Source organism: Urocitellus parryii, chromosome 2, assembly GCF_045843805.1.
Source record: "Urocitellus parryii isolate mUroPar1 chromosome 2, mUroPar1.hap1, whole genome shotgun sequence".
NCBI classification, from domain to species: Eukaryota; Metazoa; Chordata; class Mammalia; order Rodentia; family Sciuridae; genus Urocitellus; species Urocitellus parryii.
In genome coordinates this window covers 163,513,748-163,527,677 of record NC_135532.1, presented here as the reverse complement: position 1 = coordinate 163,527,677, position 13,930 = coordinate 163,513,748, and the positions used below count along the sequence as shown (strand labels likewise).

Sequence of the window (13,930 nt, the reverse complement as noted above, 5' to 3'; positions counted from 1 at the left end):
TGTTGTACATATACACAACGGAATATTACTCAGCATCAAAAGAGAATAAAAATATGGCATTTCCAGGTAAATGGGTGGAGTTAGAGAAGATAATACTAATTCTGGAGTTAGAGAATATAATGCTAATTAGCCAATCCCAAAAAACCAAATGCCAAATGTTTTCTCTGATATAAGGATGCTAATTCATAATGGGGTTGGTGTGGTGAAGCATGGAAGGATTAGGTGAACTCTAGATAGGGCAAAGGTGTGGGAACATGAGGGAGGGGGCATGGGGTTAGAAAAGATGGTGGAATGAGATAGACATTATTACCCTAACTACATGTATAAAGACAAAAATGGTATGACTATACTTTGTGTACAACCAGAGATGAAAAATTGTGTTCTATATGGGTAATATGAATTGTAATGCATTCTGCTGTCATATATAACATATTATATTAAAAATAAATATTATGAAGAAAAAGAGAATCTTAAAAAAATAAATAAACGTGTGGCATCCATCTACAGATATATATATATATATATATATATATATATATATATATATATATATGAATGAAAGGGCAAATCATTAAAAAAATAAACCATGGTTACAAACACTAAAAAGAGGGAAAAAATCCTCATTATTGGAAGATGACATGAATGTCAATATAAGAAAATTAACTAATAAATGGTTAGTAATAACAGAGTTCACCAAGATATACGGATACAAAGTCAACATGTAAAAACAAGTAGTTTGCTTACACATGAGAAATAATAACTAGAAAATAGGAAAAAAATCCCTTCTTACAATTGTGAAAAGAAACTAAAAATCACTTCTCATAATAATTATAAAATACTGTGGATCTATGTAAATAAAATTATGAACATCACCTACAATCTATAAATACCAAGTTCCAAGTGCACACGTATTTAATTCAAACCATCTTAACCAATTAAAATCAGTGGCTCATGCACTAAGAATGATTTAGTTGGGTTTAGGTACAACTGGGCCTAGGGATTCAAGAAGTTTCCTGGGTTTTTCATGATGTTGGACATCTACTGTTTTTGTCTTGAGCTCCTATTGGGGACTGCTCTTCCTCCCTAAATCCAATTGTGTAATTCAAACAAAACCACCAATCATAGTGCTCACCTCATGTTTGCATTTTGAGGACAAAATGTAGTTCATAAAGTACCTGAAGTAAATGTTTGTGTACTGTGTAGAAATCCATTTTCTTGAATGGCATTCCTGTGTCAGCGGGACAGCTACGCCCGGGAGTTCTTCAACACGTGGTCTCCTGTTAGCCAGCTGAGCTGCAGACCCATGGGAGCAATGGCAAGAAAGAAGGGCTGAGCGGTTTCCATGTGGTGTTGGAAGACATGCTACTTTTCCCTAAGGGCAGGGGACAGCCTGATGACCATGGCACAATCAATGACATCTCTGTACTGAGAGTGACCTGCCGGGGAGCCCAGGCGGATCATTTCACAGGGACACCTCTGGCCCCTGGGAGCCAGGTTCAGGTCCAGGTTGACTGGGAGCAGAGGTTTGATCACATGCAGCAGCATTCAGGGCAGCATCTCATCACAGCAGTGGCTGATAGTCTGTTTGGGTTGAAGACAACATCATGGGAGTTAGGGAGACTCTGGAGTGTAAATGAGCTGGACAGCCCCTTTGTGACTGCAGAACAAGTATCTACCATTGAGCAGAGTGTCAATGAAAAAATCAGAGATCAGTTGCCTGTGAGTGTTCAAGAACTGAGCCTGGATGATCCTGAGGTGGAGAAGGTAAGAGGCCCGGGATTACCAGATGATCATGCTGGACCCATTCAAGATGTTACCATTGAGGGTGTTGATTCTAACAGGTGCTGTGGGACTCATGTAAACAATCTCAGTTACCTTCAGATCATAAAGATTCTGGTTACTGAGAAGGGGAAAAATAATAAAACCAACCTGATATTTCTGGCTGGGAACCAGGTGCTCAAGTGAATGGAGAGAAGTCACGGAACTGAAAAGGCACTGACCACTCTGCTGAAGTGTGGAACATAAGATCATGTGGAAGCAGTGAAAAAACTCCAGAACTACTCCAAATTTTTGCAGAAGAATAACCTGAATCTGCTCAGAGACCTGGCTGTGCACATTGTTCACTGTCTCAGGAATAGCCCAGACTGGGGAGGTGCAGTCATACAATACAGGAAGGAGGGCTATTCTGAGTTTATGAATATCATTGCCAGTGAAATTGGGTCAGAGGAGACCCTCCTCTTCCTAACTGTGGGAGATGAGAAAGGTGCTGGGCTCTCCTTACTGGCAGGGCCAGCGGAGGCTGTGGAAACCTGAGGTCCAGGGTGGCTGAGGTCCTGGAAGGCAAAAAGAGCAGGCAAGAAAGGCCACTTCCAGGGCAAGGCCACCAAGATGAGCCATCGGGGCAGAGGTGCAGGTGCTTCTATAAGACTATGTCAGCACACAGAGCACTGAGGAGCTGGAACTCAGGGTGCCCACTCCCTCTGACCATGGAAGGAGTCTCTTGGACAATAAAATAATGTGACTCAAAATGGTTCTATTACCACTTAAATTTATATGACTAATTTGTACTGTATACTCTAGTGTGCTTGTGTGATTAGCATCTGTTTGTGAATAAGTAGTTTTCTGATTTGGTGCCTATTAGGCATAAAAAAAAAGAAATCCATTTTCTTTCCCCCCTGTTTCCTTAATATCATTTATTGAGTATTCCCCTTTCCCCATAATCTGCATTGCCAATCTCAAATTAAAATTTTTTTTGCATGAGCTTCTTTCTGGTTTCTCTTGTGTTCCTGTGTTACATTCAGTAATCAGTTAATTACACCATTAATAGATTTCCTCTTTCCCCTTTTTCCAACTATTTCTCTAGTCTTATATTCTTTAGTTAAAACTCTTATATTCTCATTAAGTGAGTGATGTTTTGGGAAAACTTCTTATGGTTCTGGTTTGAGTTTCTTATTCCAATCAAAGCTTAGCATAGAACAGAATAGGCATGGAGAGTCTATATGCATAGCAAATCAGGAAAACAAGGATTTGCAATCCCAGTGAAATATTATAAAGGGGTTCAGAATTCTACTATACTGTAAATTTGGAGGTTAAAGGCAAATTTTATATAAAGTTTTCAGAGACACAATAACTTGCCTCTCATCTGGGTTACATGTGGATTTACAAAAATCCCAAGTTGCTTTAAATGTAAATTGTTTAACCTTAATTCTTTGCATATTATCCTGACAGATTTTGGTGTCTAACTCAACTTATATCACTATAAAAGAGATTTTATTTTAACATTCTTTCACTAGTTATTATTTTCCCAAGTCATTAGGGAGTTCATTTATAGAAAAATAGTATCAGTTTTCAAATGGCTAAAAATATAAAGTGATATATATTGCACGTGATTGTGCGAGGAAAAGTGGTAAGCTCTCTAATGGATTCTCTAAAAACAGTCTCTAAAAACCAAAAGTTACTTCTCTCTCTCTATATATAAATATATATATACATATATATATATTACATATATATATATGTAATATAGTTATATATGGTCATTATATAATTAGTTCCCTTATTAGAATCTAAGCTCCTTGAGAGCAGAATCTGATTTGATTACCTTTTTATTTCTGTATAGTGATAATTTCATTGTGTTACAAATTTTCCCAATTTCTTAGGAGTTAGGCATTCTTTCTCTTGTATTCTAATACTGTACATGACACATGTATACTCAACATAGTAAGTTATTCCTTTATTTATCTCTCAGCAAACAGAGAACTTTTTGGAGGAAAATTGCCAAATCTTTTTGGTTGTTTAGTTTCTAAGAACCTACTGATTTTAAATGTCCATCAAATATATTTGTTGTGAAAAATATGCACATAATATTTGTTGAATGAATGGGTATAGTATAAAGGAAAGAGGCAGGCAGAGTTGAGTTCGAACACAAGTCTGTCACTTGTGATGCAGTATATTCAAAGTCTAAGTGTCCTCATTTGTAAGTAGGAAGATTATCCTTTATTACTAATGTCTTGAAATCTTAGAAACTTTTTAATTTCTGAAAGCACGTTATAGAACAGAAGTTTTTCATAAAATCCTTTTCTAAGCAATGACTACTCTTATTTTCCTTTTCTATCTTGCTTTTCCCATTGTCCTCCCATGCTTTCTTATCATGCTGTTCTTATTCTTTTTCCTCAGTTCTGTTAATTGCTAACCAAAAAAATCTCTTGCTTTCTATCATAATTATGAAATTCTTGCTACATCTTTTGGAGTGTTTGTATAGGGGGGAGTGGTAAGGTAGTGAAGATATGTAGGGTGTAATGTAAATATGAAGACTGAGGCATTCCTTAGTGACTTAAGCATTCTAATATTGGCAGAATAGAGCATAACAACTCTTAAATAGGGGCAGTTAAACCCAAGACCTTACTTTACTACTAATGCCTTATAACCCCAACATTTATATCAATTTGCGGAAATGTATCTTTAAAAATGTGTTGAAAGAGTTAAGTGTTAAGAAGTAATTTTTTTTTAATATTTATTTTTTAGTTTTCGGTGGACACAACATCTTTATTTTGAGTGGCCACTGCTTGTTGGAGAATATATGGGATTAACTATTGGAACACTGTTAACCTGTAATATTTTTTCTTATGTGAAGTTGATCTGTATGGAATACTTATTAGTTGTCGCTACATCACTTTACATAACATTCATGTATAAATTTAAAAATGTTTCGGCTTCCATGTTTATAGCAATTTGTACACCTTACTGGTGTTAAGATATCTGATTCAATAGTTTTCTTAATACTGAACGTCTCTTACATATCATCCTTAAGGTAGCTTTAAAGTTTAATGAGGTCACGACTTTATGCTTTTTTTTTTTTTCATTAGGACTAACCTATTTTGCTTAGATTCTGCCAAAGACTTCTATCTAGTCAAAGTCAGGCATCTAGTGTGGAAAGCAGGCTGCACGTGCCAAGAAAATATAAATTAAAATCCAGAAGACTTAATTTAAGTCTATTAGAAACTGTATATCAGATTCATGTCTTATAAACAATGTCATTTTCAAATTGAAAATACAGTACATTCTTTATGCATTCTTATTGTATTTTTGATAAAGTCTCTTATTTTTATTTTTTTGTGATAGATTACTATTTAAGTTCCCTAAACATTTCAACTTCTTATTTTGGCAGGAATTATTTTCCTTTATAAACCGAAGGGCAATTATTTTTTCCATTTTAGTCCTTTCAAGAAAAAAACAAATTTTTTTAACCTATCCAGGCCTTCCTGTTGGCCTTGAGACTCATTTTTTCACCCCAATGCCTGAGTACTGGAGCAATATTTGTAAGAATATGGCTCTGGGGAGTGTTATGTTGAGTGACAAGTCATAGAGAATGAGGGTTTTATTGAAGCATCCGAACTGCATTTAATTTTTCGTGTCCGCTTTATTTGTTCCTTGTAGCTCTCAGGTTACTGAATTTTGTGGGCTTCGGTTGGGTCTTTGGAACTTCACGCGTTTGGTAATAAGAAACATAATCTGCTTTTTCCGGTAGGATGATAAATCCTCATTTATATTAAGGGTGGCTAATTCGAAAGTGTTTTACATAGTATTTTTCTAAACAAATTCTCCCTTTGAGCCCTGGCGTTGCTTAAGGCGGCCTCTGGTGACCTGCCTTGGCAACCCGTACCCATTTCTCAAGAATCAAGATGACCCAGTGTGGCCTTGTAATGCTGCCACCACGCCAGACCCTCTAGCTTGCTTTCCCTTCTACCACCCAGGATCAGGATTCCTCAGCCGTCTGCGACAGCGACATCCCCTCCAATCTCCAACCCTCCCGCGGCTCCCCCCTTGGCGCGTCTCGCCGCGCCAGACAGCGGGTAACCGCCGCCTCCGCCGGGGCATCCCGGCTCCGTAGGCCTAAAGCGCTCCAGACACCTGCCTCTCACTGGCCACCGCCGCTGCCCCTCACCCCGCAGTCCCCTCGACAATTGGCCCCAGGCCGTCATTCGTCATCCTTGGGCCTCTCCTCGAGTCCCGCCTCCATCCTCGGGTCATTTAAGTTTATCACAAATAAATAAATAAAGGAGGAAATAGAAATGCGTAGAAAGTAAAAGCAGTTGGGAGGGGGCGGGGGCGTGGAAAAAATGGGGCGGGGCGGAGGAGTAAACAACCAAACTTGATTGTGTCAGTGTTGACCAATCAGGGTTCACTCCAGTCCGGTCTGACGGGCTCTGTCGACCAATAGTTTTCCATCTGTCGGATCACTGAACGACGAGATGCGACTGACCTCTCCAGAGTGGGCGAAGGTGCGGCAGAGCGGGGGAGGGAGTGGGAGGACTGTCTGCCAATCGTCTATTAACAATACTTTGAGCGAAGTTTCTGCTCCCCAATGGATGTTTAAGATAGCGGATTGGGTCTCTCCTAGCCCAATCGAACAAGGTAGAGATGAGGGAAGGGGTAGTTGGGGGCGGGGACAGAAAGGGGAGGAGGAAGAGTGCATTTTGTTTATGGGCGGCAACCTCACGAGGGGCGTCCTATTCTTATTGGCTCACTGAAGCCAAGAGTGGCATGAGCGCAACCAAATAGTGGTGAAAGCTAGAGGTTCGCGGCATGAGGCGCCCAATGTGGGCCTTCTGCCGAAGAAGTAGGGGCGGGGGGAAGTTTAGGAGTTGAGGAAAGAAGATTAAAGAGCGCAAGGAGGTAACGCCAAAAACTCTAATTTGTTGTGGGGCCGGGGGGAAAGATGGGTGTGTGCGTGCCGAGGGGGGCCAGGCGTCTGTTAGGCGCTGGAGTGGGGGGCGGCGGAACTGGGAAGGCAGGGAGCGGGGTGGGGCTGGGGGGAGCGAGTTACGGAGCAGCGAGCCTGCGGGCCGTCCGCCGGCCCAGCGCGCGTCCCGCGCCCCGCCCCGAGCGCGCCCCCTCCTCCGGACGCCCCTCCTCGCGCCCAGCTGCGGCCTCACCCGACCCGGCGGGGAGGGTCTCTGGGTGCCAGGAGCGGGCGGGGCGTCCTGCATCTGGAAACGTGTCTTCTGCCTTCTTCTCTTTACTCCCTGCGCCTGGAGCTGCCGCTTCCAAGAAGAGGAGCTGAGGGGGACTAGCCGGGGCTCCGGAGCTGCTAGAGGCGCCCGCTTGTCTTCCGTCCCCTCCCTCCTCGCCCTCCCCCGCTTGCCGTGGCTCTCGCGGTCTCTGGAGCGTCTTCAGAGAACTGGGGGGCGGGAGGTGTCCAGGCCCCAGAGCGGCTGGACGCCTCTCCAGACGCCTGAGCTACCGGCCCTCGCCTGCTTCGCTTCCAGGACTAGAGAGTGGAGGGGGCTTGGGAAAGGGAGACCCATCTTTCCTTTTTCTCCTTCTTTGGGCCACTTCGGAAACATTAAAAGACGTTGACGATTTTTGATATCTGAGATAAAACGGTTGGAAGGCTTTTGAAAGTTTCTGTGCGCTCCCTTACATTGTTTAATGCATTCCTGTCTGTGTGGCTCTTCAGGTCCTTCCCCAATCGCGAAGCCGTTACCCTTTTTTAAGGATGCTAGAGAGGCAGGAGGCAGGAATTTTCTAAAAGTTCTATTGATAAACACACTTGCAGAAGCATATGCTAGGCACACACACAAACTATAAACATTAGCGAAAAACACAATATGGCGTACAGCTACACTACCTAGCGCGCGGTAATCCGCTGATCTCTTACTCTCAACCAGGTTGAAAGAGGTCAGTAGCAGGATGACAGCTCTCACAATAAAAATCTGAATGAAACAGGAAGTAATTTTGAAGCTTGTGGGTGTGTACTGTTCTGAGAGTCAGCAATGGCCCAAGCTAAGTTGAACGTGTTACCTTTCTAGAAATGTGAAAATTATCTTCATTATGTTTATCATTAAAAATACAGAAATGCTGAAATGGCATTTTCTAGCTGGAGGCCAAGTGTAAATTTCAGCTGATAATATTGGAGGCCACTCATTCCCCCAGTGTTTTCAAGTGAACTCTGTTCTAAAGTTACTGTTGTAACTTGTTGCCATTGAAAGTTTTAGGCACATAACTATCTTTTTGTAAATAAATTCTATACATGCAAATACTGAATTTAACTTAAATTCGTAAACGATTCAATTTCATTGTTTCTGCTCCTAATCTCTTTGCCGTCTTGTGGAAATAGACTCCACCATTACCCTACTTACCCTCTTGTAGATTTGACCAGTCAAGATTTGACTTTTGTGTATTTTTGCTTTACAACTGGGACTGTCTATATTTCTAGGAAAAGAAAAAAGGCTGCTTAAGTTGATTTTCATGCCCTTAATCTTTGTCATTCTTAGCCAGAATAAATCATAATCACATGTCGAAACACAAACAGTACATGATAATATTCCTGTGCCATCTCTTGAATTCTATTCTCCCTAGAAAGGTTTGAAGATGTCCTTGAAAATGTTCTGATGTTACAGTTCTTTGCTCAAGTTTTAATTTCCCAGATTGGGGCTGTGATTTCCATTGGGCTCAGTTTTGAAAAAGTTTAGATTTGAGAACACATGGTGCTGAAGTAATCAAGCGAGAAGAAGAAAAGTGAGTTTTTAAGAAAAGCGATAGCTTATTTAAATGAGTTGGGCAGTTGGATACTTCTGGTGTTGTGGTTTCATATCTTAAAAGACAGTGAAATACAGGCTTTTGCATATGAGGATTAGGCGGCAAACTTACTGTCTACCAGCCTTCAAATCAGCATGCCCTTTCATGGTGAGGTTCCAATTTTAACAGATCTAAAGAAAATTTGAGACTAAAAATTGTCAAATTTTATTCATTTCCAGGAAGAAGTCTTTATCCTTACTCATCTAGGCCAGTGTTTTAAGACTACTACTGTACCAAGAAGATACAAATATAGATCATTTACACCACTAGCTATATGAGAAGCAAGATGAAATTAAAGGAAATAATTGAGGAAGGAGAAAATTTTCATGTGAGAAATTTTTTGGTGGTGGTGGTGGGGGATAAGTGTGATGTCAGTTTCCTACATAGTTAGGATGGAAAGTTGAGACCCACTAATATCCAGCTCCTCTTTCTGTCAATTTAATAAGAATTTGACTACTTGGATAAGGAAGAAAATCTAAGGAAAAAGCAATTTTAAATGAATTATTTTTGTCTCATTAGTGAAAGTCTTCAGAAGGCTTTCTGATAAAATTGGATTTCCTAGAAAAATGGCTAGACCAAATAATTACTTTATTTTAGAAGAGCAATAGGACTATAACCAAATTCCTGTGAAGGATCTATAATTTATAAATGAATTTCAAATTATCCCAAATATCTTCAGAATAAGTGATAAAGAGACACTTTAAAACATTTGGAATGTGGAAGTGGAACAAAATGGATTCTGTTTTATTCTCTGAAATAATCATGTTTTTCTGCAGTGGATGGTTAAATCATCAAATTGTTAAAGACATTGTTAGGCACTTGGGATATTGACAGTGAATAATACAGAAATTGCCTGCCCTTGTGGAACTTACATTGTAATATTACACACGGTTTGTGTACTCTGCTTTGCTAGGAGGTGAAATTTTTGGGTGGAACTTTAAACTCTAGCTGCTTTCTTATTTTAGGAACTATGTTTTGAAAGATCTTAGAGAAGTTTCAAGGAGAGGAAGGTGTATACCAATTGCAAATTATAGGAAAGGGAGAGTTTAGTTTATTTATATTTGTACCTTTTGTTATTGTCATGAAACATCTCCATATATTTCAGTAAGTCTTTTTGACAGGGGTTTTATATTTTTCACAATTTTAACCATTTTTTTAAAATAAATAAAAATGTTGCTTTATATTTAAAAATATCTTGTGTCCTGAAATTTACTGTAAATTTCAAATGTAGCATTGTCTTGTTAGCAAAGTTTGGTAAAACAACTGCTACAATATCTTAATTTTTGGTTAAGATTTGTTTTAGGAATATATCTGAAAAATCAAGTGCCTCAATCTTTTTAGTTGTAGTTTTAACAAAAGAAGATGAAAATTGTAATTAATTTACAGTTGGCATTAAAGAGCTAGAAAAAGAGAGACTGCAAAAAAAAAAAAAAAAGAAGAAACTTTGTTATTTAAACCTTTTTTAAAAAACTCCAGAAACATTTGATTGGCACATCTCTGACTTAATAGACCATTTGTAATGCAAGAGGAACATTACAGAAGATTTTAGCATTACTTTAATCATTTCATCTGTAGGTGGAAAAATCCTAGGTTCTAACCGAAGGAAACTTGGTGCCTCACAAATGAGTGTATGTGAGTTTGTGGCTTCATGTAGTGGGTGTCTCACCTTTCTAAAACCTAGTTCATGCTTTTATTTTGGTTAATGGAGAATGAACTCAGGTGCACGTGAGCACTGAGCTACATCCCTAGCCAATTTTGTATTTTATGTAAAGACAGGGTCTCACTGAGTTGCTTAGCATCCAGCTAAATTGCTGAGGCTGACTTTGAACTTGCTCCTGCCTCTGCCTACTGAGCCACTGGGATTAGAACCTCTGGGATTAGAGCTGCTGGGATTAGAGCTATTGGGATTACAGGCATTCACCGTGCAAGGCAGTAGTTCACTCTTCTTAAAGAACAAGTTCTGATTTTTATTTTTCTCTATCATTGAGAGTCTTACTTTGTTAACCAAATACAAGTTTAGTTCTTAAATGGGATAGTTTATTTTATACACAATCTTCCTTCTCCCAGTTCCCCCATCCTCTGATGTTGGGTTTGTATCTCCATGTGTATATTAGGATCTCTCCTTATGCTAATATGTAGCAGAATGAACCTCCATACTAATGAATTTTAGAGGATTTGTCATCATAAGAAAGCTATAAATATGAAGATTCAGGAGGATATGAAGACTTTACAACATGAAATGAATTGCTTTAGCTGAATTTTTTTTTTAAAGGCAAGGTGGAAGAATGGTTAATAGAATGATAAAAACTAAGAACGTTACCTAATTATAACAAGGGTGGTTAAACAATGTGTGTTTATGTGTGTATGAGAATATATTTATAAATGAGCAGTTTTTAAATAAAGATATTTTAGTACTGAATAAATAATTCCAGTTCTGCCCTGTGGTCCTTGATATGGAATGTGTTCAAAGTTCCCAGGTAATTTTGTTTAACATGCTTTGCTACCAGAACTTTCCTATGAGTAACATAAAAGCAAAAATTAGTTAAATCTTTGTAAATTTTTTATTGGGAGGATGATTAGCATGCTATTTTGGAAGTTTTCTTCAAGTGTGATTACCAAGCTGTGCATAAATAAATACAATCTGAAATGGGAAGTTCATAGAACCTGAATCCACATAAGATAGATGAATGTTTCAAAACGAGTTATTCATAGTTCAAAAGATAAAATCCTGACATCTGTCAAGCTTTTTATAGTAATAAAATAAGCATGACTAATTCCATTAATATTCATATTTGTAAGGTAAGTCTAAGCATGTGTACAGTGCATTTTAAGTCAAAATTTGGGGTGTTATTGGCTAGACACAGTCATTTCTTTGCCAGAGATACTAGGCTGTGTGAGGGCTAACCATCTGTCAACTGGTGATAGAGACAAAGAAAGGTTTTAATATACTAGTTTAAAATGTCCACAAACTTGTTTTGAACTGTATTGTCATTTTGTTTGGCCTTCATACTCTATGTTGAATATGCACTGGGTCAGTCACCCCACTTTGTTTAATGAACAAACGATTCAAAGTCTAGATAAGGTTATTGTCACAGCTGATGGGTTCTAGATGCAAGATAAAATGTGTTTTGATTTTGCTTTCATGTAATGATCAAAAATTCACAAGTGGACTGACCACCCACTAGCAATTATACAGTTTCAGGCATGCTGATTTTATCGTCCCATTCTTGATTTTGGGTATCTTAATTTTTGTGCTTTATAGATTCAAGCCTTATATTTCAGTCTCATTCCTGAGCTGTTTGGGGGGAAAAATGTAGCAACAGGATTCCAGATTGCCTGTTTTAGGTACAATATGGTGTGATGTGAAATTGAAACAGCAGATTGGTGAGAAACTTTAGTTTCAAACAAATATAAACTAGTTTGTTTAGTGAAGTCGTACACAAAACAGTAGTCTCTATTGACAGAGCAATTTTTTTGTTGTTTTTTCAGTAATTTCCATGTTATGAGGTTACTTTGGTTCTTTGGGCCAGAAGTTTATTTCTAAGATGTTATATAACAAAATAAGTTCTAATATTGCTGATTGCAATAATATAGTTAGATATGGCAGGCCATGGAATTATTTATAGCAGCGCTAATTATATCAATAAAAATAGCAATATTAATACTGTGTCAAAATCCATTCTTGACAGTATAAGGTAAACAAAGCTATAGTCAAAGCAGGCAGCCTGTCTTTACTGTCAGCTCATGAATATACACTTCAGGAAAAATATACACACAGTTTAGAGAGTTAGGTGTACTGATTTAATCTCTTCAATTTTGACATTTTTTTTTTTTAGAGGTGTTCTTTCTAATTCGACATAAGATTAAAAAGATCTGGGTTTGTAGTTTTAAAATTCTTGGGATCCATTATCTTACTGTCATTGGTAAGTTTCTAAAGATTTACTTATTTATACTGCACTGCTTTATAAATTATCAGAAATTCATTTTATGTGTACCTTTATTCTTGGAACACAGGTTACCATTACAAAAGAAAACTAGAAGAACCTCTAACAATTTACAAAATAAAAAACATAGCTACCATATTCTACTTCTCTTCTCTCTCTCTCTCTCTCTCTCTCTCTCTCTCACACACACACACACACACACACACACACAAATAAATCACTGGCTTCCTTTAGATATGAAAAAATGTGCTTTACCATAGTTTGATTCAAGGAAAACTTCAAATTTTCTTTTAAGTTTTTATTTTTTCTAATCAGTTTTTTAAAAACAATCTTATTGTATTTTAAACTTACTTTCCTAAGATTATGTAATTAAAGAGGTAGAAGTCTTTAAGTACATTTTTAATTTGAGGGTAAAACATCTATCTTTTTAATCTCATATATTAAATTGAATTCTTTCATTTTATTGCACATTGTCAAAATCTTGGGTGTAAGAGTGAGTTAGTAGAGGTTGGTCTAAATTGAGTGGTGCCACTAACTAGTGGTATGATTTGGGGCATGTCATATAGTTGTGTGGATCTCTGTTATATGTCCCTGATGTTTTCATCAACATTTGAATCTTTTTAGTTGCAGGCAGTGATACTGGTTGGTGAAGTTTAGACTATCAGGAAAAACTAAAATATTCACATGTAAAATATTTGACTTTGCTTTTTTCTTTTAGTTTTTTGATAGTTTTTATTTTAATGATACCTGCTTTTAAAGTAAGCAGAATACAACAGACACTAGTATTGCTGTATGTGTAAACGTGGCTGTATAACCAATGTGATCCTGCAATCTGTACACTTCGAAAAATGAGAATTCATACCCCATTTGAATCAAATGTATGATATGTCAAGATCCTTGTATTGTCTTGAGCAATAAAAAATAAAGTAAGCATAATTTATAACTATCTACAGTTATACACTGCAGATACAATATTAAGTGCTTATAATCCCTTGCATTTGGTAAATACAATAACTTTATTAGTTTACATGAATTTTTCACCAACTGACCTTAACTCAGGAAGCTATATTAGTAACTGAATTTATAAACTTAATACTTTGCATCTCATCCAGCATAAAGTTGCCTAAGGAAAATAATAATAATAATGAATTCACTCATTTTATAATTCCATAAAATACATAGTCCAATAAATATGTCTCCAAAGGAAGAAAGTGAACTTGGTTTTTGTTCCTCTCTTGTTTAGGTGGTAAGTAAATATACTTTGAGTCATCAAGAACTATCTCTATATGGATCTTAGAAAATTTGGAATTTGGAATTTTAACTACTGATTTGATTTTTGATTCTATGTTATACCCATTCAGAAGTAGATTCCCTTAGAAGGAATGGTCATGCAGACAAATTTGCCT

The 13,930-nt window shown here is 37.7% G+C and overlaps 1 protein-coding gene and 1 pseudogene across 1 annotated transcript in view; both read left to right on the top strand.

Annotated features, from left to right (window-relative positions):
- Positions 1–1,219: 1,219 nt before the first annotated feature.
- On the top strand, positions 1,220–2,521 carry LOC113187365 (alanyl-tRNA editing protein Aarsd1 pseudogene; annotated as a pseudogene).
- A 4,080-nt stretch (positions 2,522–6,601) lies between these two features.
- Zbtb20 (zinc finger and BTB domain containing 20) overlaps positions 6,602–13,930 on the top strand; it is a 780,801-nt gene continuing 773,472 nt past the window's right edge. The window contains exon 1 of the mRNA XM_077795340.1: positions 6,602–6,675. The gene's annotated coding sequence lies outside the window, so the exon portion shown is untranslated. The remainder of the gene's footprint in view (positions 6,676–13,930) is intronic.